Genomic DNA, 25,624 nt, shown 5'->3' with positions numbered 1-25,624 from the left:
TCATAAGGTGAATGCACCAATTTGTAAGTCGCTCTGGATAAGAGCGTCTGCTAAATGACTTAAATGTAATGTAAATGTAAATGTAATTTTGGTTAGGGCACCAGGTGGTGCTAAATTAGGTAAGTAGTGGGTAGGCAGGTAAGATAGGAGAGGGGGGGGGCTTTGAGATTTACTTTCTTTGCTTTGGTTCCGTCCAGCCCCTTTTCCCCATTTTACCGTGTAAAGGAATAAAGTCCTTGTAAACGGTACCACATTCTGCCTGTTGTCATTCTTACTTGCATCTACAGTCCATACCTTTTTCTCTTCACGGAGAGTTTAGTTGTAGCAGGGTGTTGCGTTCCCTCTTCATAGAGGCGTGCGTAACACACACACACACACACACACTCAGTCAGTCACATGCACACAGTCAGTCAGTCACACCCAGTCAGTCGGACACACACACAAAGTCAGTCAGATACATGCACACACAAAGTCAGTCAGATACATGCACACACCCAGTCAGGCAGAAATAGTCAGACACAGACACACAGTCAGTCAGTCAGACACACGAATGCACACACAGTCAGTCACAAGCACACACACACATTCAGCCACGCACGCAGTCAGTCTCACACACACACACACACACACACACACACACACACACACACACACACACACACACACACACACACACACACACACACACACACACACACACACACACACACACACACACACAGTCAGTCTCACACACACACAGTCAGTTAGTCAGTCACAAACACACACACACACACACAAGTAAGTAAGTAAATCCATCTCGGACAGTCAGTCAGTAGCACACAGTCAGTAGCACACAGTCAGTCAGATACACTTACGCACGCACACAGTCAGTCAGATACAGGAACGCACGCACACAATCTGTCAGTCAGATACACTTACGCACACACACAATCAGTCAGATACACTTACGCACGCACAGTCAGTCAGTCAGTCAGATACACGAACACACGCACACAATCAATCAGTCAGTCAGATACACTTATGCACGCACACAATCAGTCAGTCAGATACACTTACGCACGCACACAATCAATCAGTCAGTCAGATACACTTACGCACGCACACAATCAGTCAGTCAGATACACGAACGCACGCACACAATCAGTCAGTCAGATACACTTACGCACGCACACAATCAGTCAGTCAGATACACGAACGCACGCACACAATCAGTCAGTCAGATACACGAACGCACGCACACAATCAGTCAGTCAGATACACGAACGCACGCACGCACAGTCAGTCAGGTACACGAACGCACGCACACAGTCAGTCAGATACACGAACGCACGCACACAATCAGTCAGTCAGATACACGAACGCACGCACACAATCAGTCAGTCAGATACACGAACGCACGCAGGCACAGTCAGTCAGGTACACGAACGCACGCACACAATCAGTCAGTCAGATACACGAACGCACGCACGCACAGTCAGTCAGATACAGCACGCACACAGTCAGATACACGAACGCACGCACACACAGTCAGTCAGGTACACGAACGCACGCACACAGTCAGTCAGATACACGAACGCACGCACACAATCAGTCAGTCAGATACACGAACGCACGCACGCACAGTCAGTCAGGTACACGAACGCACGCACACAGTCAGTCAGATACACGAACGCACGCACACAATCAGTCAGTCAGATACACTTACGCACGCACAGTCAGTCAGTCAGATACACGAACGCACGCACACAGTCAGTCAGATACACGAACGCACGCACACAATCAGTCAGTCAGATACACGAACGCACGCACAGTCAGTCAGTCAGATGCACGAACGCACGCACAGTCAGTCAGATACACGAACACACGCACGCACAGTCAGTCAGTCAGATGCACGAACGCACACAATCAGTCAGTCAGATACACGCACACACACAGTCAGTCAGATACACAAACGCACGCACAGTCAGTCAGATACACTTACGCATGCACACAATCAGTCAGTCAGATACACTTACGCACACAATCAGTCAGATACACTTACGCACGCACACAATCAGTCATTACATTTACATTACATTTAAGTCATTTAGCAGACGCTCTTATCCAGAGCGACTTACAAATTGGTGCATTCACCTTATGACATCCAGTAGAACAGTCACTTTACAATAGTGCATCTAAATCTTAAAGGGGGGTGCGAAGGATTACTTATCCTATCCTAGGTATTCCTTAAAGAGGTGGGGTTTCAGGTGTCTCCGGAAGGTAGTGATTGACTCCGCTGTCCTGGCGTCGTGAGGGAGTTTGTTCCACCATTGGGGGGCCAGAGCAGCGAACAGTTTTGACTGGGCTGAGCGGGAACTGTACTTCCTCAGTGGTAGGGAGGCGAGCAGGCCAGAGGTGGATGAACGCAGTGCCCTTGTTTGGGTGTAGGGCCTGATCAGAGCCTGGAGGTACTGAGGTGCCGTTCCCCGTTCCCCTCACAGCTCCGTAGGCAAGCACCATGGTCTTGTAGCATAGCGGATGCGAGCTTCAACTGGAAGCCAGTGGAGAGAGCGGAGGAGCGGGGTGACGTGAGAGAACTTGGGAAGGTTGAACACCAGACGGGCTGCGGCGTTCTGGATGAGTTGTAGGGGTTGTAGTCAGTCAGATACACTTAAGCACGCACACAATCAGTCAGTCAGATACACGAACGCACACACACAATCAGTCAGTCAGATACACGAACGCACGCACACAATCAGTCAGTCAGATACACGAACGCACGCACACAATCAGTCAGTCAGACAGATACACGAACGCACGCACAGTCAGTCAGATACACGAACGCACGCACAGTCAGTCAGTCAGATACACGAACGCACAGTCAGTCAGTCAGATACACGAACGCACACACAGTCAGTCAGTCAGATACACGAACGAACGCACAGTCAGTCAGTCAGATACACAAACGCACACGCACAGTCAGTCAGTCAGATACACGAACGCACGCACAGTCAGTCAGTCAGATACACGAACGCACACACAGTCAGTCAGATACACGAACGCACACACACACAGTCAGTCAGTCAGATACACGAACGCACACACAGTCAGTCAGATACACGAACGCACACACACACAGTCAGTCAGTCAGATACACAAACGCACGCACGCACAGTCAGTCAGATACACGAACGCACGCACACAATCAGTCAGTCAGATACACGAACGCACGCACACAATCAGTCAGTCAGATACACGAACGCACACACACAGTCAGTCAGTCAGATACACGAACGCTCGCACAGTCAGTCAGTCAGATACACGAACGCACGCACAGTCAGTCAGATACACAAACGCACACACACAATCAGTCAGTCAGATACACGAACGCACACACACAATCAGTCAGTCAGATACACGAACGCACACAAACAGTCAGTCAGATACACGAACGCACGCACACAATCAGTCAGTCAGATACACGAACGCACGCACACAGTCAGTCAGTCAGATACACGAACGCACGCACACAATCAGTCAGTCAGATACACGAACGCAGGCACACAATCAGTCAGTCAGATACACGAACGCACGCACACAGTCAGTCAGTCAGATACACGAACGAACGCAAGCACACAGTCAGTCAGTCAGATACAGGAATGTACGCACAGTCAGTCAGATACACGAACGCACGCACACAATCAGTCAGTCAGATACACGAACGCACGCACACAGTCAGTCAGTCAGATACACGAACAATCAGAACGCAAGCACACAGTCAGTCAGTCAGATACAGGAGACGAACGCACACACACAGTCAGTCAGTCAGATACAGGAACGCACACAATCAGTCAGTCAGATACACGAACGCACGCACACAGTCAGTCAGTCAGATACACGAACGAACGCAAGCACACAGTCAGTCAGTCAGATACAGGAACGAACGCACGCACACAGTCAGTCAGTCAGATACAGGAACGCATGCACAGTCAGTCAGATACACGAACGCACGCACAAAATCAGTCAGTCAGATACACGAACGCACACACACAGTCAGTCAGTCAGATACAGGAACGCACGCACAGTCAGTCAGTCAGATACACAAACTCATGCACAGTCAGTCAGATACACGAACGCACGCACAGTCAGTCAGATACACGAACGAACGCACAGTCAGTCAGTCAGATACACAAACGCACGCACAGTCAGTCAGTCAGATACACGAACGCACGCACAGTCAGTCAGTCAGATACACGAACGCACACACAGTCAGTCAGATACACGAACGCACACACACAGTCAGTCAGTCAGATACACGAACGCACGCACAGTCAGTCAGTCAGATACACAAACTCATGCACAGTCAGTCAGATACACGAACGCACGCACAGTCAGTAAGATACACAAAGGCACACATGCACAGTCAGTCAGTTAGATACACAAACGCACGCACACACAGTCAGTCAGATACACAAACGCACTCGCAAGTCGCAATCACGGGAGCTTACAAGCACACACACACCCTCAAGTCAGTCATTCAGAGCGCAACCAACCGACTGACTGACTGAACGTGCAAACAGACACACACACACACACACACACACACACACACACACACACACACACACACACACACACACACACACACACACACACACACACACACACACACACACACACACACACACACACACAGAGTCAGACACACACACACATACACAGTGTCAGTCACACACACACACACACACACACACAGTGTCAGTCACACACACACACACACACACACACACACAGTCAGTCAGTCACACACACACACAGCCAGTCACACACACACACACAGTCAGTCAGTCAGTCACACACACACACACACACACACACACACACACACACACACACACACACACACACACACACACACACACACACACACACACACACACACACACACACACACACACACAGAGTCGCACTGTTTTTTGTTCACCACAAACCAAGTCACTTCTGCAGTCCTCATTCTAAGAACGGCCAGTAAAGCCACCAGCTGCTCTGGGGTTGAGTGAGGTCGTGTAGTTTTTCTCATTAAGTGTTTTTAAGCTTTCTCTAGATTGCATTGGTTTTAGACGAATTAGCCTCTGAGCATCCTGTTATTTTTCTCACATGAAAGTGGGAAGGTCTCCGTGCACTCAGAGGAGAGTTTCACTTTGACTTTTCCCTGGCAGTGACGCATAGCAACTTTCTCATTTCTACTAAAGAAGGCCACGTGGTCATATCTATCACATCTCTTAGCTCAGGGAAGATCAGTGGTTATTTACTAGAATATATAGTAATCAGTTTTACTACTATTCTCATTCTTGCTAGCATTTCACCTCTGCCAGGAAAGATAAGCCTATATTTGGCCACAGCAACGTGACATTTGAAAGGTCTGCTGCTGTTACTGTTATGGTCTAATACAGCAGCCTTTGATAGGTGACTATTAATGTTGAATGATTTAAGTATGAAAGGGGTCAGGTGATTTATGAAAAATTAGTACTTTCAAAAATTCTCATTAGTTTCCTTTGTCATTTGTGTGATGATGGAGAAAACAACTGCTTTCATACAGTGTAGTTTGGTTCCTCCAAAAAGAGGAACAGGTTGAAAAACAATTCCTCACTCAGCATATGGTGAGCAAAGAGCTGTGATCTGTTATAACCTTGTTGTTTTATACCCAATCCCCATTCAGCCCTACAGTCACTCATTCAAGTCATAATCTCTCTGTTATTAAACAAGTGAACCACGCTGAGTAGGAAGTCCATGGAGGACTAATTAAAATGTCTGCCATGACATGACTAGCATCGGGCTGCTACTGGGTGTGTCTGCAGCCAAGCTGAGAAACATGGACGTGTCAATCACCCACCTGCAGAGCATCCACATCCCTGCACTGCTCCACTGAGCTGGACATACCGCACAACGTGCAGGTGTCGGCCGTGTTGGTCATCGGCCTGGTCTTCCAGGACACGGGCCACCGCCACAACGCAGAGGTGTGCTCGCTGAGATCGGTTAGTAAGACCTATGTCTCGAATGACGTACATTGTTGTCCCATAGGGATATTTAATTTGCAGGGAGGATGACCTACTATAAAATACACAAACTGTTTTGAATCTCATGTCATATCAGCATCTTAATTAGCATGTGTTATGTCAGCCCTTATAAAGCACATTATTTTTAGGTGTAGATAGCCTATAGCGTTTGTCACATTTACAAATGTACCCTTTATGACTTTATAAAATACATTTGATTGACTTTACCATGACATAAGTTAACAAAAAAAATAATGTCTGGATCGCTGAAGGGATGCTCAGTCCTAGGAATGTACTACTGAAATTTCAAAATTCTTTCAGGGCGGTAGCTCAATAACCTTCAGCTGTCTTATTTGCTTACATGTTTTGGAGCAAGCTTAATCCTCAAAGCTACATTTTCTCAAGAAAAAAATAGAAATAAATATAATTGAAGTAAAGCATGTGGTGTTTACTCTTAAACGCGGCGGCAATACATATCATTGAAGTGAATAGATGATGTTGCATCTTCCTGCAGGTGGTCTGTCAGCACAACAGATTGGCAAACGTACTGCAAATTAAGAAATCATGTGACTAAATAAAATACAAATAAACTATACTATGAAACAGAAAGAAATTATATAAAGAGTGATAGTAAAATTCTTTGTACCTCCTTAAATAACAGTTTTGGGGAAAAAATGCTTACTCTGATGGAGCATTCATTGAATCAGATGGCTCATTTATCACAACCCACTGATATTGAACTACTTTTCATGACTTTTTCATTTAAAAAATGGTTGTCTATTAACAATGACAAGCCACCGGGGTCTGACAATCTGGATGGAAAATGACTGAGGATAATAGCAGACAATATTGCCACTCCTATTTGCCACATCTTCAATTTAAGCCTAATAGAAAGTGTGTGCCCTCAGGCCTGGAGGGAAGCTAAAGTAATTCCACTACCCAAGAATAGTAAAGCCCCATTTACTGGTTACCAACCCTTTAGCAAACTTCTGGAAGAAAATAGTTTGACCAGATACAATGCTGACAACAGACTTTCAGCACGCTTAAAGGGAAGGACACTCAACAGCGTAGCCTAGTGGTTAGAGCGTTGGACTAGTAACCGGAAGGTTGCGAGTTCAAACCCCCGAGCTGACAAGGTACAAATCTGTCGTTCTGTCCCTGAACATGCAGTTAACCCACTGTTCCCAGTCTGTCATTGAAAATAAGAATATGTTCTTGACTGACTTGCCTGGTTGAATAAAGGTAAAATTAAAAAAATTAAAGACAAATTACTGATGATTGGCTGAGAGAAGTTGATGAACAAATGATTGGGGGGGATCTTGTTTTTGACATTATCGATCAGTCTGCTGCTGGAAAAATTGATGCATTATGGCTTTACACCCCCTGCTATAATGTGGAAAAAGAGTTACTTGTCTAACCGAACAGCGGGTGTTCTTTAACTTCTTTGGGATATGTGGGACAGTAGCGTCCCACCTCGCCAACAGCCAGTGAAATTGCAGGGCGCCAAATTCAAAACAACAGAAATCACATAATTAAAATTACTCAAAAATACAAGTATTTTACACAATTTTAAAGAGAAACTTCTTGTAAATCCAGCCACAGTGTCCGATTTCAAATAGGCTTTACGGCGAAAGCACACCAAACGATTATGTTAGGTCAGCACCTAGTCACAGAAAACCATACAGCCATTTTCCAGCCAAGGAGAGGGCTAACAAAAATCAGAAATAGCGATTAAATGAATCACTAACCTTTGATGATATTCATCAGATAGCACTCACAGGACTTCATGTTACACAATAAATGTGTGTTTTGTTAGATAAAGTTAATCTTTATGTCCAAAAACCTCATTTGAAATTGGTGTGTTATGATCAGAAATGCATTGTCTCAAACAAAAATCCGGTGAAAGTGCAGAGAGCCACATCAAATTACAGAAATACTCATAATAAACATTGATAAAAGATGGAAATATAAATAAACTTCTCCTTAATGCAACCGCTGTGTCAGATTTTAAAATGGCTTTACGGTGAAAGCACACCTTGCGATTATGTTAGGTCAGCGCTAGTTACAGAAAAACATCCAGCCATTTTCCAAAGAAGGAGAGGTGTCAGAAAAGTCAGAAATAGCGTTATAAATATTAACTTACCTTTGATGATCTTGATCGGAATGCACTCCCAGGAATCCCAGTTCCACAATAAATGTTTGTTTTGTTCAATAAAGTCCATCATTTATGTCCAAATATCTCCTTTTTGTTCAGTAATCCAAATGCATAATGCTCGATCACTTGTTCAGACGAAATGTCAAAAAGGTTATATTACAGTTCGTAGAAACATGTCAAACGATGTATAGAATCAATCTTTAGGATGTTTTTATCATAAATCTTCAATAATGTTCCAACTGGAGAATTCCTTTGTCTTTAGAAATGCAATGGAACGCAGCTACCTCTCTCTTGAGAGCTCGTGATCAGCTCATGGCACTCTGCTAGACACCTGGTTGAAACAGCTCTCTTTCTATCCCCCTTCACAGTAGAAGCCTCAAACAAGGTTCTAAAGACTGTTGACATATAGTGGAAGCCTTAGGAAGTGCAATATGAACCCATAGACACTGTATATTCGATAGGCAATCACTTAAACTACAAACCTCAGATTTCCCACTTCCGGGTTGAATTTTTTTCTCAAGTTTTTGCCTGCCATATGAGTTCTATTATACTCACATACATCATTCAAACAGTTTTAGAAACTTCAGAGTGTTTTCTATCCAAATATACTAATTATATGCATATTCTAGCTTTTGGGCATGAGTAGCAGGCAGTTTACTCAGGGCACCTTTTTATCCAAGCTACTCAATACTGCCCCACAGTCCCAAAGAAGTTAATGGAAGCCTCTCCAACATAATCCAGGTAGAATCAGGAATTCCCCAAGGTAACTATTTAGGCCCCTTAAAGCTTTAGATCTTTAATAACAACATGCTTTGAGTAAAGCCAGTGTGTCTATGTATGCAGATGACTCAACACTATACAAGTCAACTACTACAGCAACTGAAATTACTGCAACACTTAATAAAGAGCTGCAGTTAGTTTCGGAATGGGTAGCAAAGAATAGGTTTGTCCTAAATATTTTCCAAACTAAAAGCATTGTATTTGGGACAAATCATTCACTAAACCCTAAACCTCAACTACATCTCAATGAATAATGTGTAAATTGAGCAAGTTGAGGTGACTAAACTGCTTTGAGTAACTCTGGATTGTAAACTGTCAAAACATATTGATTCAACAGTAGTTAAGATGGGGAGAAGTCTGTTCATAATAAAGCGTTACTCTGCCTTCTTAACAGCATTATCAACAAGGCAGGTCCTACAGCCCTTGTTTTGTCGCATTGACACTACTGTCCAATAGTGTGGTCAGGTGCCACAAAGAGGGACTTAAGAACATTTCAGTTGGCTCAGAACAGGGCAGCACAGCTGGCCCTACAAGTACACGGAGAGCTAACACTGATGACATGCATCTAATTCTCTCATTGCTGAAAGTGGAGGAAAGATTGACTTCATCACTACTTGTTTTTGTAAGAGGTGTTGACAAGCTGAATGTACTGAGCTGTCTGTTTTTAAAATACTTGCACACAGCTCGGACACCCATGCATAACCTACATGCCACCAGAGGTCTCGTCACAGTCCCCAAGTCCAGAACGGACTATTAGGCAGTGCACAGTACTACATAGAGCCATGACTACATGGAACTCTATTCCACATCAAGTAACTGACGCAAGCAGTACAATCAGATTTAAAAATAAGGTAAAAATACACATTATGCAACAACAGGGACTGTGAAGAGACACACACAAAGGTACAGACACATGCATACACTACCGGTTTTAGAACACCTACTCATTCAAGGGTTTTTCTTTACTATTTGCTACATTGTAGAATAATAGTGAAGACATCAAAACTATGAAATAACACATGGAATCATGTAGTAACCAAATACATTTTAAACAAATCAAAATATATTTGAGTTTTTTCAAAGTATCCACCCTTTGCCTTGATGACATCTTTGCACACTCTTGACATTCTCTCAACCAGCGTTATGAGGTAGTCACCTGGAATGCATTTCTATTGACAAGTGTGCCTATTTAAAAGTTAATCTGTGGAATTTCTTTCCTTCTTAATGTGTTTGAGCCAATCCGTTGTGTTGTGAAAAGATGGGAGGAGTATACCGAAGATAGCCCTATTTAGTATAAGACCAAGTCCATACTATGGCAAGAACAGCTCAAATAAACAAAGAGTAACAACAGTCCATCATTACTTTAAGACATGAAGGTCAGTCAATCCGGAAAATGTCATGAACTTTTAAAGTTTCTTCAAGTGCAGTTGCAAAAACCATCAAGCGCTATGATGAAACTGGCTCTCATGAGGACCGCCACAGGAATGGAAGACCCAGATTTACCTCTGCTGCAGAGGATAAGTTCATTAGAGTTAAATTGCAGCCCAAATAAATGCTTCACAGAGTTCAAGTAACAGACATATCTCAACATCAACTGTTCAGAGGAGACTGCGTGAATCTGGCCTTCATGGTCGAATTGCTGCAAAGAAACCACTACTAAAGGACACCAATAATAAGAAGAGACTTGCTTGGGCCAAGAAACACGAGCAATGGACATTAGACCGGTGGAAATATGTCCTTTGGTCTGGAGTCCAAATTGGAGATTTTTGGTTCCAACTGCCGTGTGTGAATGAATGATCTCCACATGTGTATTTCCCCTGTCAAGCATGGAGGAGGAGGTGTGATGGTGTGGGGTGCTTTTCTGGTGACACTGTCTGTGGTTTATGTACAATTCAAGGCACACTTAACCAGCATCGCTACCACAGCATTCTGCAGCAATATGCCATCCCATCTGGTTTGCACTTAGTGGGACTATCATTTGTTTTTTAACAGGACAATGACCCAACACACCTCCAGGCTGTGTAAGGGCTATTTGACCAAGAAGGAGAGTGATGGAGTGCTGCATCAGAGGACCTGGCCTCCACAACCACCCGACCTCAACCCAGTTCAGATGGTTACTACGTGAATCCGTTTGTGTTATTTCAAAGTTTATTCTATAATGTAGAAAATAGTCAAAAATAAAGAAAAACACTTGAATGAGTAGGTGTTCTAAAACTTTTGACCGGTAGTGTACATTGTGATATTGTTGTATAGTGGTTTTAAACATTTTGTGTTGTAAATATGTAGTGGTGTAATGATGTACTGTTTTGCAGGAAGTTATCAACTGTACTGCTGTTTATGTAGAGCGGCGATAAAAAGAAACATGGAAACCACTCTTCATACTTCAAAAGGCTGATAAATAAATAGTGTGCGTACAAAATGTATCACTAGCCTTCCCTCAGGACTCATCTAAAATACCATATTGTATGCTTTATGCATGGCAGTAACCTAATACAGTTGAAGTCTGAAGTTTACACCTCAGCCAAATACATTTAAATTCAGTTTTTCACAATTCCTGACATTTAATCCGAGTAAAAATTCCTTGTCTTAAGTCAGTGAGGATCACCACTTTATTTTAAGAATGTGAAATGTCATAATAATATTAAAGCAAATTATTTATTTCAGCTTTTTTTTCTTTCATCACATTCCCAGTGGGTCAGAAGTTTACATACACTCAATTAGTATTTGGCAGCATTGCCTTTAAATTGTTTAATTTATGTCAAATGTTTCAGGTAGCCTTCCACAAGCTTCCCACAGTAAGTTGGGTGAATTTTGACCTATTCCTCCTGACAGAGCTAGTGTAACTGAGTCAAGTTTGTAGGCCTCCATGCTCGCACACACTTTTTCAGTTCTGCCCACAGATTTTTTATAGGATTGAAGTCTGGGCTTTATGATGGCCACTCCAATACCTTGACTTTGTTGTCCTTAAGCCATTTTGCCACAACTTTGGAAGTATGGTTGGGGTCATTGTCCATTTGGAAGACCCATTTGTGACCAAGATTTAACTTCCTGACTGATGTCTTGAGATGTTGCTTCAATATATCCACATCATTTTCCTGCCTCATGATGCCATCTATTTTGTGAAGTGCGCCAGTCCCTCCTGCAGCAAAGCACCCCCACAACATGATGCTGCCACCCCTGTGCTTCACGGTTGGGATGGTGTTCTTCGGCTTGCAAGCCTCCCCCTTTTTCCTCCAAACATAACGATGGTCATTATGGCCAAACAGTTCTATTTTTGTTTTATCAGACCAGAGGACATTTCTCCAAGAAGTACGATCTTTGTCCCCACGTGCAGTTGCAATCCGTAGTCCGGCTTTTTTATGGCGTTTTTGGAACCGTCTCATCTTCCTTGCGGAACGGCCTTTCAGGTTAGGTCGATATAGGACTTGTTTTACTGTGGATATAGATACTCTTGTACCTGTTTCCTCCAGCATCTTCACAAGGTCATTTGCTGTTGTTATGGGATTGATTAGCACTTTTCGCACCAATGTACGTTCATCTCTAGGAGACAGAAAGCGTCTCGTTCCTGAGCGGTTTTACGACTGCGTGGTCCCATGGTGTTTATACTTGTGTACTATTGTTTGGAAAAATTACTTGTCATGCACAAAGTAGATATCCTAACCGACTTGCCAAAAGTATAGTTTGTTAACAAGAAATGTGTGGTGTGGTTGAAAAACGAGTTTTAATGACTCCAACGTAAGTGTATGTAAACTTCCGACTTCAACTGTAGGTATGACTGACCTGAATGTACCTGAGTAGCTCTACATGGTGGTAGGGCATCGAGGCACCCACACCAGTATCAACAGAGAAAAACACAAGTCCTCCAGCTACCAGATCATGGAGAAGTACAAGAAGCAACCAGCAAGACAACTTTCCTTCCTTGTAGGCCTACTTTCTGTCAGTTGATCCCCATCTAACATATTAACATTTTTCCTGAAGGCACAAAACCATGGTCTAACAGAATACTATGACCAGAGACTTAAGAATGTCCCAAGTGTGGGGGTTTCTGGTCATCCATGTGGACGTCACCTGTCCAAGAGCGACCCTGGCTATGATCTACCTGAAGACCAACAACAGGTGATAATTGATTCCACCACCATCCCATCTTTAGATACCCTTCAACGAAAAGTAATGCCGTGTTCTACTAGATTTGACTCTTCAATCTCCCATCTAATCTTGCATGGTGCCTCACAGAACATCTTGACCCCACACATAGCTTATAACTGGGGAAAAAAGTCATTTTGAATCATTTGAGGTTTTTCCTGGTTCTGTTCCCGTATTGGACAATAGGCTCAGGCTTCCATTAACACCTCTTTCTCACCCTCTCATAGGTCTATCGCAGGTTGGCTGAAAGCTCCAGACACCATGTTCCTCCTGGACTGCACTCTGGGTCAGTACAGACCTGCCTTATCTCAGTGTACTCTGGGTCAGTACAGACCTGCCTTATCTCAGTGTACTCTGGGTCAGTACAGATCTGCGTTATCTCAGTATACTCTGGGTCAGTACAGACCTGTCTTTTTCACTGAGCCAAACCCCCGGAGCTCACCGTCAGTGGTTCCCAACCTAGGTGGGGGGTGCCACATTTTCCTTGGGGGTTGCGGGATTTGCAACATTTCTGGGATCTTTTATTTCAGCTCATGAAACATGGGACCAACGCTTTACATGTTACGTTAATATTTTTGTTCAGTAAAATGGCTGATCCTGTACACTAACACATTTTAGGTCGTCACTAGCTTCTAAACCCACAGTCATAAACCCCGCCCATTTCTAGAATTTCTCTTCTTAAAATTTTATTTTAAACCTGATCTTAACCACACTGCTAACCTTATGCCTAACCTTAACTTCAGACCTGAAAGCACATTTTTGTTGCCAATTTTGACTTTGTGGCTGTGGAATCTGACTTTGTGGCTGTGGAATCTGACTTTGTGGCTGTGGAATCTGACTTTGTGGATATAGAAGCTTGGCACTGTCTCCTCTCCCTCCTCAGACACTGGCTAGGTGTATCAGCATGTGGGATGAGATACTGCCCAACTCGAAAGCAGCAATGTGCCTCCGGTAACTCCCCTCAATATGCACACAAACACCTTGGCTCATTAGACACAAGTCACTGCCAGCACAAACCTCTATTCAGGACCTGTGGTAATAACATTATGAGTTCGGCATCGGGTTCTTAGGGCCAACAGTGTAGATGTCCATAGACATTAGAGGTTGGTTCCAAGGCTCTTAATGTTGTTAGTTAGTCATAATGAATGACATCAACGCTAATAAGGAAACACGTTTTGGTCCTCAAATGAGGCTTCAGTGCCAAGAGGATGTGACTGGCAACAAGCCTCAGACATTTCCTGCAGCTTGACCAATTTACACATCAACAGTATTAAATTAGTTAGTATCCCACAGTTTTTTTACAACGCTAACACAATATATTTTCTTTTGTTTTGCATCCACATAATCCAAGAGAACATTGGGAATCCAGTGGTTTCGGAGGCTTTGAACATGAAAACCATAGCGTGACTACAAACTGACTACAAGTTTTCTTAGCTTTCTCAGCATGGCTGGATATAAGAGACAGAGATGGTTAGTAACATGAGTAACATGAGGATGTGTGGGATGACTCCTGTCCTCAGGCAAGCCCATGACCACATAATTGCTGGAACCTGTATGACTGTGGGATTCCACTTCGCTGGCTCGGCCAACTCTGACGCATTCAACTACTTGGTAAGAAGTGAACATTTCAAAATAAGTTGGAGTTAATTGGCTAGTTTGTCTGTAACCCTTCTGTTTCTTTCACAGTAAAGTTTCGCAAGGAACTTCATGCAGTGTTTGACATCAGCAACGACTGTAAGTTGCACTACTCTCATGCTTCTGTCCAATGAAACCATAATGTCCATATAAGGCAATAGAATAAAGTCAAGTTTAAAGTTTGCATCAAAGTCACCACAACCAATTTGCTCTCTCTTCTGCCAGACAGGCCACTATAACTTACAGATGTGTCTGAGCATGTTGTTGTCCATGGTGATGGCTGGCTCTGGTGACCTGAAGGTGCTGGAGCTCTGCCGCGTCCTCCAGAAGAGGACCAGAACTATGACCCACCACATGGCCCTGGGAGGAGGCAGGTGAGACATGTTTCAACCAGCCTCTCCAATGGTTATAGCCTACACAGATATTGCTTGTACTGCCTTTTGCCTAGGTGTTGTACCTTTCACAATGTCATCTGTATTGATGTAGATTGTATGTTTTGCTACAGACCTAGATAATGGAACAACATTACAGTGGCAAGAAAACGTAGGCGAACCCTTTGGAATTACCTGGTTTTCTGCATAAATTGGTCATCAAATTTGATCTGATCTTCATCGAAGTCACAACAACAGACAAACACAGTCTGCTTAAACTAATAACACACAAACAATTATAAGTTTTCTTGTCTTTACTGAACACACCATGCAAACATTCACAGTGTAGGTTGGAAAAAATGTGAACCCTTGGATTTAATAACTGGTTGACCCTCCTGGCAGCAATAAACTCAATCAAACATTTTCTGTAGTTGCGGATCAGAACTGCACAATGGTCAGGAGGAATTTTGGACCATTCATCTTTATAAAAGTGTTTCAGTTCAGCAATGTTCTTAGGATGTTTGGTGTGAACTGCTCTCAAGGTCATGCCACAGCATTTTACATCAAGTTGAGGTCAGGACTCTGACTGGGCCTCTCCAGGAGATGTATTTTCTTCTGTTGAAGCCATTCTGCTGTTGATTGACATCTGTGTTTTGGGTCGTTGTCCTGTTGCATCACCCAACTTCCGTTGAGCTTCAATTGGCGGACAGATAGTCTTACATTCTCCTGCAAAATGTCTTGATAAACTTGGGAATTCATTTTTCTGTCGATGATGGCAAGCTGTCCAGGCCCTGAGGCAGCAAAGCAGCCCCAAACCATGAAACTCCCTCCAAAATACTTTACAGTTGGGATGAGATTTTGATGTTGGTGTGCTGTGCCTTTTATTTTTCTCCACACAGTGTTGTGTGTTCCTTCCAAACAACTCAACTGTAGTTTCATCTGTCCACAGAATATTTTGCGAGAAACGCTGTGTAACATCCAGGTGCAGTTTTGCAAACTTCAGACGTGCAGTAATGTTTTTTTTTGGACAACAGTGGCTTCTTCCGTGGTGTCCTCCCATGAACACCATTCTTGTTTAGTGTTTTACGTATCGTAGACTCATCAACAGAGATGTTAGCACGTTCCAGAGATTTCTGTTAGTCTGTAGCTGACACTCTTAAGATTCTTCTGAACTCATTGAGCATTCTGCACGGTACTCTTGCAGTCATCTTTGCAGGACGGCCACTGAGGGAGAGAAGCAACAGGGCTGAACTTTCTCCATTTATAGACATTTGTCTTACCGTGGACTGATGAACATCAAGGCTTTTAGAGATACTTTTGTAACCCTTTCCAGCTTTATGCAAGTCAACTATTCTTAATCTTAGGTCTTCTGAGATCTCTTTTGTTCGAGGCACTGTTCACATCAGGCAAAGCTTCATGTGAATAGAAAACTCAAATTCTGTTTTTTTATAGGACTAGGCAGCTCTAACCAACATCTCCAATCTCTTCTCATTGATTGGACTCCAGGTTAGCTGACTCCTGTCTCCGATTAGGTTTTGGAGAAGTCATTAGCCTAGGGGTCCACATACGAATGTTTAAATTATGTGTTCAATATAGACAAGAAAAATACAATAATTTTCTTGCCACTGTATAATGAGATGTTGGAGAGTAGTGCTGTTATGTGAGTGTTCTGCATAACAAATGCAGTTCAAATATCCCAGGCTTACGCAAGCAGTGACTAAGGTGTATTTTTGTACGTAACAATACTCATTACTGATTCTAAATCTGTCTCGTCCTCAACATTTACTGTACAAACCCTTTGATTTTAGACTTGCCTTATTTTAGGGTGGACAATTTCAGGCCCACATAACTTCAAGGTCGCAATTTGAATGGCCTTATTGTAGTATTCTCAACCTATTCCTGCCATCAACACACACCTGCATCAGGAAAGATTGTAGAGGGGAGCAGACACATGGCGTCTTTATTTCAATCTCTCTCTTGCCCTCTCACTCTCTCTCGATGTGGTCTGTGGAGAGTGCTTTCATTCTGCGTAGTAACCAATCACCATACGGCCCTGTCAGTCTGGCTCATCATGAAACCTGAAGTGAAACACTTCTCTTCTCATGTTGTGTAGCTACAGAGTTCACCCGTGAGCCTAGTCTAGGGAATGGTGTGATTGAAACATAGTAATATTGTTTAGGAACACGTTTCTGAAAATGAATTTGAGTGGCGCTAAATAAACAGCTGCTCTCAGTCATTATGTTACTCTACAGTTCAAGATGAGATCAGTGTTCAGTTGACTTTTGCTCTGTATGTTTGTGGGTCTTGTTATCAAGCTGACTCATGTAGTAAATAGTGCTGTTGTTTTCACCTTTGTCTGTAATACACATAGTAAAAACCAGAACATCCCACCCAGCCTGTTCACTTTATCCGTTGCCATGTAGACTGGATGAGTGTCAGCTCGTGGGTTGAGAACTAATCTCTTCAGCTGGTGTTTTAAGAGGCGGCGAGGCAACCCCTCACCCACACTAATCTAAACAAGTGATTTCTCTCTCCAAGCCGACACAATGGTTTGAACCAGCCTAAGCACACACTTAACCGAAGCCTTTATCTTTTAAGTAGAGCTTTTATGAGCACAAAGGACGTCAGGTAGATAACAATTCAAAGCTGTTTTTCACAGGCCAAATTCCTCATTTATTCATGGGACCTATTCACAAAAAACTCTATTATGATATGTGCTAACATCAACACTGTGACTTTGATTTATTGCTATGTCTGAGTCTGACGTAGCACTCTTATCCTGTGCTTGTCCTCTTCCAGGTACACTCCAACTCGGCCATCGCTACCTTGCCATGTGTGCTCTACCACCAGTTTCCTGCCCACAGCACAGTTAACCGGTAAGGCATACAATCACTGGAAATACCAACATTTGGTACAGCTTACCAGAGCTCTAAAATAGCATGACAGACCGAGCTCTAAACTAAAGTATCCGACTTTCAATCACCATAATGACTTGGGTGCGGATTCTAAGAATAGCAAGAGGGAGGTGGTGTAACATGAGGAGAGAAGTCCAAGAGTTTCTACTGACAGTTGTAAAAGTCAATGACCATAATGAGTGGGGTGGTAATTGTCTGGGATGAGTGGTTAAGAATAGTGAGAGAACAGCATATAGACCAGGGCTATTCAACTCTGGCCCTCACAGGCTGAAGTATTGCTGATTTTATTTTCTACCTGGTAGTTAATTTATCAATTGATTGTAATTGATTAGCCAATGTTCACTTGTCTGGTCAGTTCGAGCCGGTTCTGACTCAGTTGATTAGGAAAGGGTGAAAATCAGCGACACTTTGGCCCTCCGGGACCTTACTTGGGTGTCCCTGAGGTAAAGTGTGTGTGACCTCCGTTCTCCAGATAACAGTCCCTACGTAACCTAGGTCTCCTGGTGGCAGCTGGGGATGATTAGGTGGCCATGATGGTATGAGGGCCAGGTTGGGAATTTATCCAGGACACCAGGGTTAACACTCCTACTATTACAATAAGTGCCATGGGATCTTTAGTGACCACAGAGAGTCAGGACACCCGTTTAACGTCCCATCCGAAAGACGGCACCCTACACAGGGCAATGTCCCCAATCACTGCCCTGGGGCATTGGGCAATTTGTTTTAGACCAGAGGAAAGGGTGCCTCCTACTGGTCCTCCAACACCACTTCCAGCAGCATCTGTTCTCCCGTCCAGGGACCAAACAGGACCAACCCTGCTTAGCTTCAGAAGCTAATGCAGGGTGATATGGGATGCAGGGTGATATGCTGCAGTTTCTACTGCTCCATAGTCCAATGGCGGGGAGCTTTACACAACTCCAGCCGACATTCGGCATTGCGCATGGTGATCTTAGGCTTGTGTGCGGCTGCTTAGCCCTGGAAACCCATTTCATGAAGCTCCCGACGAACAGTTATTGTGCTGGGGCAGTTTAGAACTCTGTAGTGAGGGTTGCAACCAAGGACAAACTATTTTTACGTGCTACGCGCTTCAGCACTCGCCGGTCCCGTTCTGTGAGCTTGTGTGGCCTACCACCTCGCGGCTGAGCTGTTGTTGCTTGAAGACTTTTCCACATCACAGTAACAGCACTTACAGTTGACCAGGGCAGCATTTTTTAAATGTATTTATTTACCCCAATTCTGTGATATCCAATTGGTAGTCAGTCTTGTCCCATCGTTGCAACTCCCGTACGGACTCGGGAGAGGCAAAGGTCGAGAGTCATGCTTCCTCTGAAACATGACTCTGAAACACGACAAACTCGCCCAACCCGGAAGCCAGCCGCACCAATATGTCGGAGGAAACACCTTCCAACTGGTGTCAGCGTGCATGTGCCCGGCTTGCCACAGGAGTCACTAAGGCGCGATCGGACAAGGACATCCCGGCTGGCCAAACCCTCTCCTAACTCGGAAGACGCTGGGCCAATTGTGCGCCGCTTCATGGGTCTCCCGGACACGGCCGGCTGTGACACAGTCAGGGATCGAACCTGGATCTGTAGTGACGCCTCTAGCACTGCGATGCAGTGCCTTAGGCCACTGAGCCACTCGGGAGGCCCCAGGGCAGAAGTTTGACGAACTGACATGTTGGAAAGGTGGCATGTTTAAAGTCACTGAGCTCTTTAGTAAGGCCATTCAACTGCCATTGTTTGCCTATGGACTTTGCATGGCTGTGTGCTCGACAGGTGTGGCTGAAATAGGGGTGTCCACATACTTTTGTATATTTAGTGTGTAATGGCTGTGTTTGTGTGTTCATTTCTTCAATGTCTTCAGAGCATAGGGGACTCTGTTATGAGGAGATTACAGCTGAACTGATGTTGCCTGAGCTGAAGCTCCTCAATACGGTCAAATGAAATGTAATCATGCTGCAAAGTCATTCTGCTAAGCAGGATGGTCCATGTTAAAATTGAGATTTCTGTTAAAAAGTGAGTAATGCAATGTGTCCATGTATGCAATTGATACGTTTTTCTCCGTTCTTCTTTACAATACAGGACAGAGAAAGGTCAGTTAGGATGAGCAAACTCTGCTATTTCAAGAAAATCATAGGATTTTTTTCACATTGTTTTCAAACTAAATGTTCAAAGATGAATGGCTGACCTACTTGTTTTAATGTGGTTACAGATTCAAGTAAAAGGACCATTGATACTGGAAGCTGTCCATAGACCTGAAGTAAAGGAACTCCACATCTTGAGTAAGTCCACCACTTGTATGTTTGTGAACATTTCTGTCCCAATGTTCAGATTCATATCATGAAATCTCAGTGGGTGATAACTTATCAGGGCCATACTCTTTGGTGTGAGTTCGTGATGTTCTGCAATAATGGTTGTTAATGGCAGCACATATTGTTTTGTGGGGCTGGGAATTACTAGGCACCTCACAATATGATATCAACAACAATACTTAAGTGCCGATACAATATGTACTGCGATTCTCACCATTCTATACGTATTGTGATTCAATACTGCAACGTTATTGAGATTTGATGTTTCAAAACAATCTGCTCACCATATACATATGTATTCTGCAGAGGGACGAGAGAGCATGAGAATACAGGTTCTGGCCAGTCAGGTAAAAATCAAAGTGCTGAAACCATGTTGGCTTGCTATTTAAAAAGATGGAAAACAAGCTATAGGATGAAAAACACCTGAATTTTTGGGCAGGTACAGCCAACTAGCGCTAGCTAACGCTATCTAGCAAAAATATTATATAAATTAAAAAATATTTGTTTTAAATTACAAGTCAAAGTTTCACTATGTCGTTCAAAATAATAGTGATATGTAACTATAGATTTTTCCAATATCACTATTCTTTTTTTCCATCCTAACATGTGATCTAGAATTGACTAATTTCTTCTATATGTGTGTTGTAGGTCCATTCTGTCCAGAGATGGGGTTCTGTATCTGAAGCTAGGGCCCTATAAGGTCGACCTTCTGGAAGAATCTATTATCCCCCGTCGTCGTCAACAGGAACTCAGAAGTCCGCACATTCAAGGTACAAACATCCGGGTCCTCTGTTTACACAAAACTGGACTGACTGGACACCTTTTAACTACTTACATGTCATCATGTACTTCATCAGTACTACTTCAGTACTACATATTGGATATTGGCTACAAAGGAGATTCAATTATACTTAGCGTACAAGCATAACTTTGTCAACATGGCATGTTGCATATACCAGTACACATTTATTTCATTAGTATGTTAAGGTTGCAAAACTTGAACCACTGAAAATGAAATCAATGAACTATCAACACATAGCTAGCATAATGAGTCTCGAACATCCGTGTTGGCCAGTCAGAAAGAAGCATGAATGAGACATTTAGATATTGATACTGATATAATCCCAGTATAGCACAGAGTAGTGCACATGACGTCACTGTGGGGCGGCAAAACAACCAATATGTCTTGACACTATGTGTGGCAGAATATTTCCCTGTGAGCCTACCAGCCTACGGTCCAATAGCCTTTTTGTCAACATGTCCCCTGTCCCACGAGATGCAATAACTCATTGGAAACCGTCAAGTGCCTCCATCAGGCACGATCAGCAGACCTTGTTGTTGTAGCAGTTATTTTTTCTCCCACAGCCAGAGGCCATCTCGACCTTCCCCTCCGACGCTGCCTTGGTCTCCTTCGCTGAATACTTCTGTAAAGCCTTGGATAGCATGAGACACGTTGATTAGCAGAGTGGATGCTATGTGATGCAACTTAACGTTGTAACACAGAGCCAACATTGAGGGTTTAAATTAGACTTAAATACTGCCTATGTCGCTCCCCTTGTGAAACCGTTTGTTAATCACTTGAATCACATTTCCACCAGGTAGATATCACTATATGTAATTGGACATGTGGAATATTTATTTTTGAATACACTGTGAAATTGAAGGAGATTGGTTCTAACCTTCAGCTCATGATTTGATTGCAATTATTGAAACAGCCCTCACTGTCCTATTTTATAATTCCACAGTTTCTGTTTCTGATTGTTCAATTGATAAGCACTCACTGAATGGAGCTTCAATTTACTGTTGTTGCACTGAATCAAATCAAATTTTATTTGTCACATACACATGGTTAGCAGATGTTAATGCGAGTGTAGCGAAATGCTTGTGCTTCTAGTTCCAACAATGCAGTAATAACCAACAAGTAATCTAACTAACAATTCCAAAACTACTGTCTTATAAGGGGATAAGGAATATGTACATAAGGATATATGAATGAGTGATGGTACAGAGCAGCATAGGCAAGATACAGTAGATGGTATCGAGTACAGTATATACATGAGATGAGTATGTAAACAAAGTGGCATAGTTAAAGTGGCTAGTGATACATGTATTACATAAAGATGCAGTAGATTATATAGAGTACAGTATATACGTATACATATGAGATGTATAATGTAGGGTATGTAAACATTATATTAGGTAGCATTGTTTAAAGTGGCTAGTGATATATTTTACATAATTTCCCATCAATTCCCATTATTAAAGTGGCTGGAGTTGAGTCAGTGTGTTGGCAGCAGCCACTCAATGTTAGTGGTGGCTGTTTAACAGTCTGATGGCCTTGAGATAGAAGCTGTTTTTCAGTCTCTCGGTCCCTGCTTTGATGCACCTGTACTGACCTCGCCTTCTGGATGATAGCGGGGTGAACAGGCAGTGGCTCGGGTGGTTGTTGTCCTTGATGATCTTTATGGCCTTCCTGTAACATCGGGTGGTGTAGGTGTCCTGGAGGGCAGGTAGTTTGCCCCCGGTGATGCGTTGTGCAGACCTCACTACCCTCTGGAGAGCCTTACGGTTGTGGGCAGAGCAGTTGCCGTACCAGGCGGTGATACAGCCCGCCAGGATGCTCTCGATTGTGCATCTGTAGAAGTTTGTGAGTGCTTTTGGTGACAAGCCAAATTTCTTCAGCCTCCTGAGGTTGAAGAGGCGCTGCTGCGTCATTTCAGCTTATCAACCAGTTAATTTTTAGAATCAGGTGTGCTAGATTAGGGTTGGCGTGAACCTACAGGACGTTATCGCTCCAGGAACAAGGTTGGAGAGCCTTGATGTACATGCGCCCACTCATAGAATTCAGCTGTATTCTCATAGATTGACTTTTCCCCAATACAAACTGATGTCACTTCAATGTGCTCTCGGTTGTATGTCTCCAATGTCGTCTCTTAGTGTGTGTTGACTGTGCTTTTTGCCACAGGTGGTACTGACCCTGCAACAAAGACTGAGGCAGGGGGCAAAGGGCAGGGTCCTGCAACACAGACTGAGGCATGGGGCACAGGGCAGGGTCCTGCAACACAGACTGAGGCAGGGGGCACAGGGCAGGGTCCTGCAACACAGACTGAGGCAGGGGGCAAAGGGCCGGGTCCCGCAACACAGACTGAGGCAGGGGGCAAAAGGCAGGGTCCTGCAACACAGACTTAGGCAGGGGGCACAGGGCAGGGTCCTGCAACACAGACTGGGGCAGGGGGCAAAGGGCAGGGTCCTGCAACACAGACTGAGGCAGGGGGCAAAGGGCAGGGTCCTGCAACACAGACTGAGGCAGGGGGCACAGGGCAGGGTCCTGCAACACAGACTGAGGCAGGGGGCACAGGGCAGGGAGCTGCTGTTCATCTGCCTGTCATGAAGAACTCAGCCGATGGCACCCTGGACTGTTGGCTCAATGGTGAGAGGTCTCAACCCAGTGGGGGGGCACGTCTACTGGAGAATGAACTGTTAACAGATCCCTTTGAATGAACTGTACAATAATATATTAGCCTGACCGTACAGTTTGTACCAGTGTGTACCTGTAATGTGACACACATTTCACATCAGTGGGACTGGACGTGTCAGAACCAGTCTTTGGGTGTGAACTGTAATGACATGGGAAACATGGAACGTTATGAATGGCTTGGCAACAATCGTCAGTAAACTGATTATGTGATGCTGTTACATGAAGAATACTCATAGGTCCATCCATGAATGCAGCTAACCTCGTTGGATCCACACTCCACAGATAACAGCCATGTGTTGAGGACATACATATGGCCAGTCCCTACTGAGGGGACATGCTGTCCAACATTCTAGCCTGCTTTCTGGTCTAACACTCTACCCTGCCCCAGCAAGATGTCTGCCACACACCTGGATGTTAAACAACTGTTAACTAAATATTGTGGTTAGATGTACTTTTAGTTTGATCCTAACATGTGTCGCTTTGGTGGTCTGTCTTATTGCTGACTGGCTTCATGTCTCGTGTGAATGTTATGACTGACTTGGTCGCATTCATCCCTTAACTCTGCTGGTCTCTCTCGTGTCGTTCCTCTGCTCATCTTTCATTTCCACAGGAAGTACATTGTTCCCTGAGCTCCTGTTGAAGTTGTCAGCTGTGCATCCCTGTACAAGCCTTGCTGCGCCTGGGCCCTCTCCTCATGGGGACTGCAAGCTTCAGGACTGGACAACAGGCCTGTTGAAATTACCTGACCTTTGACCACTAACCATGGTCTCTTACTTTACCTTGGTCTTGACCCAGAAGGGTCCCTCTGCCTGCACTGCTTGTTGCAGCTCACAAGAAATGGACCTGATATTATATTAAATATCATTGTAAAAGCTTTCTTGATACAGATTGTATGTCAAATGTTTTACCGTACCTGTATTCCATATAAAATAATGCAGTAAATAAAAAGTGATTTGAGACTTGTGTAAGTGAACTAGAATTTAAAGGTAACTATTAGCTAACATAGTGGATGTGGATGACCAATAACGTTCGGCATTGCACATTATCACTAGTACCCACTTCCATCTACATGTTGTTTTGGTTAACTTTCGGTGTTGTGGTGTTGCCATTTTGTATTTTTAAATGACGAGCCGTTTCAGCACAGCATGCAGTCTAGGCTGCCATCTCAGTTATCGTTATCTCAGAAAAGATGTTCTGCTCTCTCACATATTAATTCTGTTTCTGCGGTATGTGTTGGGAGGTACTGCGTGGGCTGTGGCGCAATGGAATGCATCGGCCTGAGCTGTGATCTAACACCTCTGGGAACATTCCACAGCAAAATGGAAAACATCCTGCAACAGATACCACACCCACCTCACCCCATACCAAGCTCCGTTGACTTCTATTGGCCTTGTATGTCCAAATAGCTCTGTATCCTCCACTTGACCATGAATGGTTATACAGGCCTTTATCTGTGTCCCCAGTGGTATACTGTCAGGCCCTAAAATAACTATTTAAGTGAACAGCTTTTTTTGTGGCATCTTCAGGACCAACTGACATGAAAGGTACACACAGATGTGGCAGATGAATTGCAAACAAACCACATTCACTGGAATGCTGTCATGTGGTTGAGCGACATTAGACAGACACGCACACACAGGAAAGTATTTGATTTTGCGAGGAGGGAGAACTGTCAAAGTTAACTTAGAAAGGTGGAGTGGTGCAATTCAAATGTGGCTAACTAACTAATTCTCTGGTCGTTTTCTATACAATATAATTGAAAAGTGTTTTGGAACATGGTGTATCTGCTGTCAACAGC

At 43.8% G+C, this 25,624-nt stretch overlaps 1 long non-coding RNA gene across 4 annotated transcripts; it reads left to right on the top strand.

Moving 5' to 3' along the window:
- The first annotated feature begins 5,705 nt into the window (after nt 1-5,705).
- On the top strand, nt 5,706-24,785 carry LOC118369829 (uncharacterized). Of its 4 annotated transcripts, XR_008095156.1 has the most exons (12): nt 5,706-6,017; nt 12,952-13,089; nt 13,344-13,402; nt 13,969-14,067; nt 14,637-14,727; nt 14,803-14,850; nt 14,977-15,125; nt 17,922-17,998; nt 20,249-20,318; nt 20,655-20,695; nt 20,997-21,118; nt 24,437-24,785. It is a non-coding gene; the product is annotated as an uncharacterized LOC118369829 (long non-coding RNA). The 4 variants fall into 4 exon arrangements; XR_008095155.1 differs by having other exon boundaries at nt 13,344-14,067; nt 14,981-15,125; XR_008095153.1 differs by having other exon boundaries at nt 13,344-14,067.
- Nucleotides 24,786-25,624: the final 839 nt, after the last annotated feature.

The sequence above is a fragment of the Oncorhynchus keta genome, chromosome 36 (genome assembly GCF_023373465.1).
Source record: "Oncorhynchus keta strain PuntledgeMale-10-30-2019 chromosome 36, Oket_V2, whole genome shotgun sequence".
NCBI lineage: Eukaryota > Metazoa > Chordata > Actinopteri > Salmoniformes > Salmonidae > Oncorhynchus > Oncorhynchus keta.
Note: the sequence above shows the minus strand (reverse complement) of the source record. Positions and strands in the feature narration are given on the sequence as shown.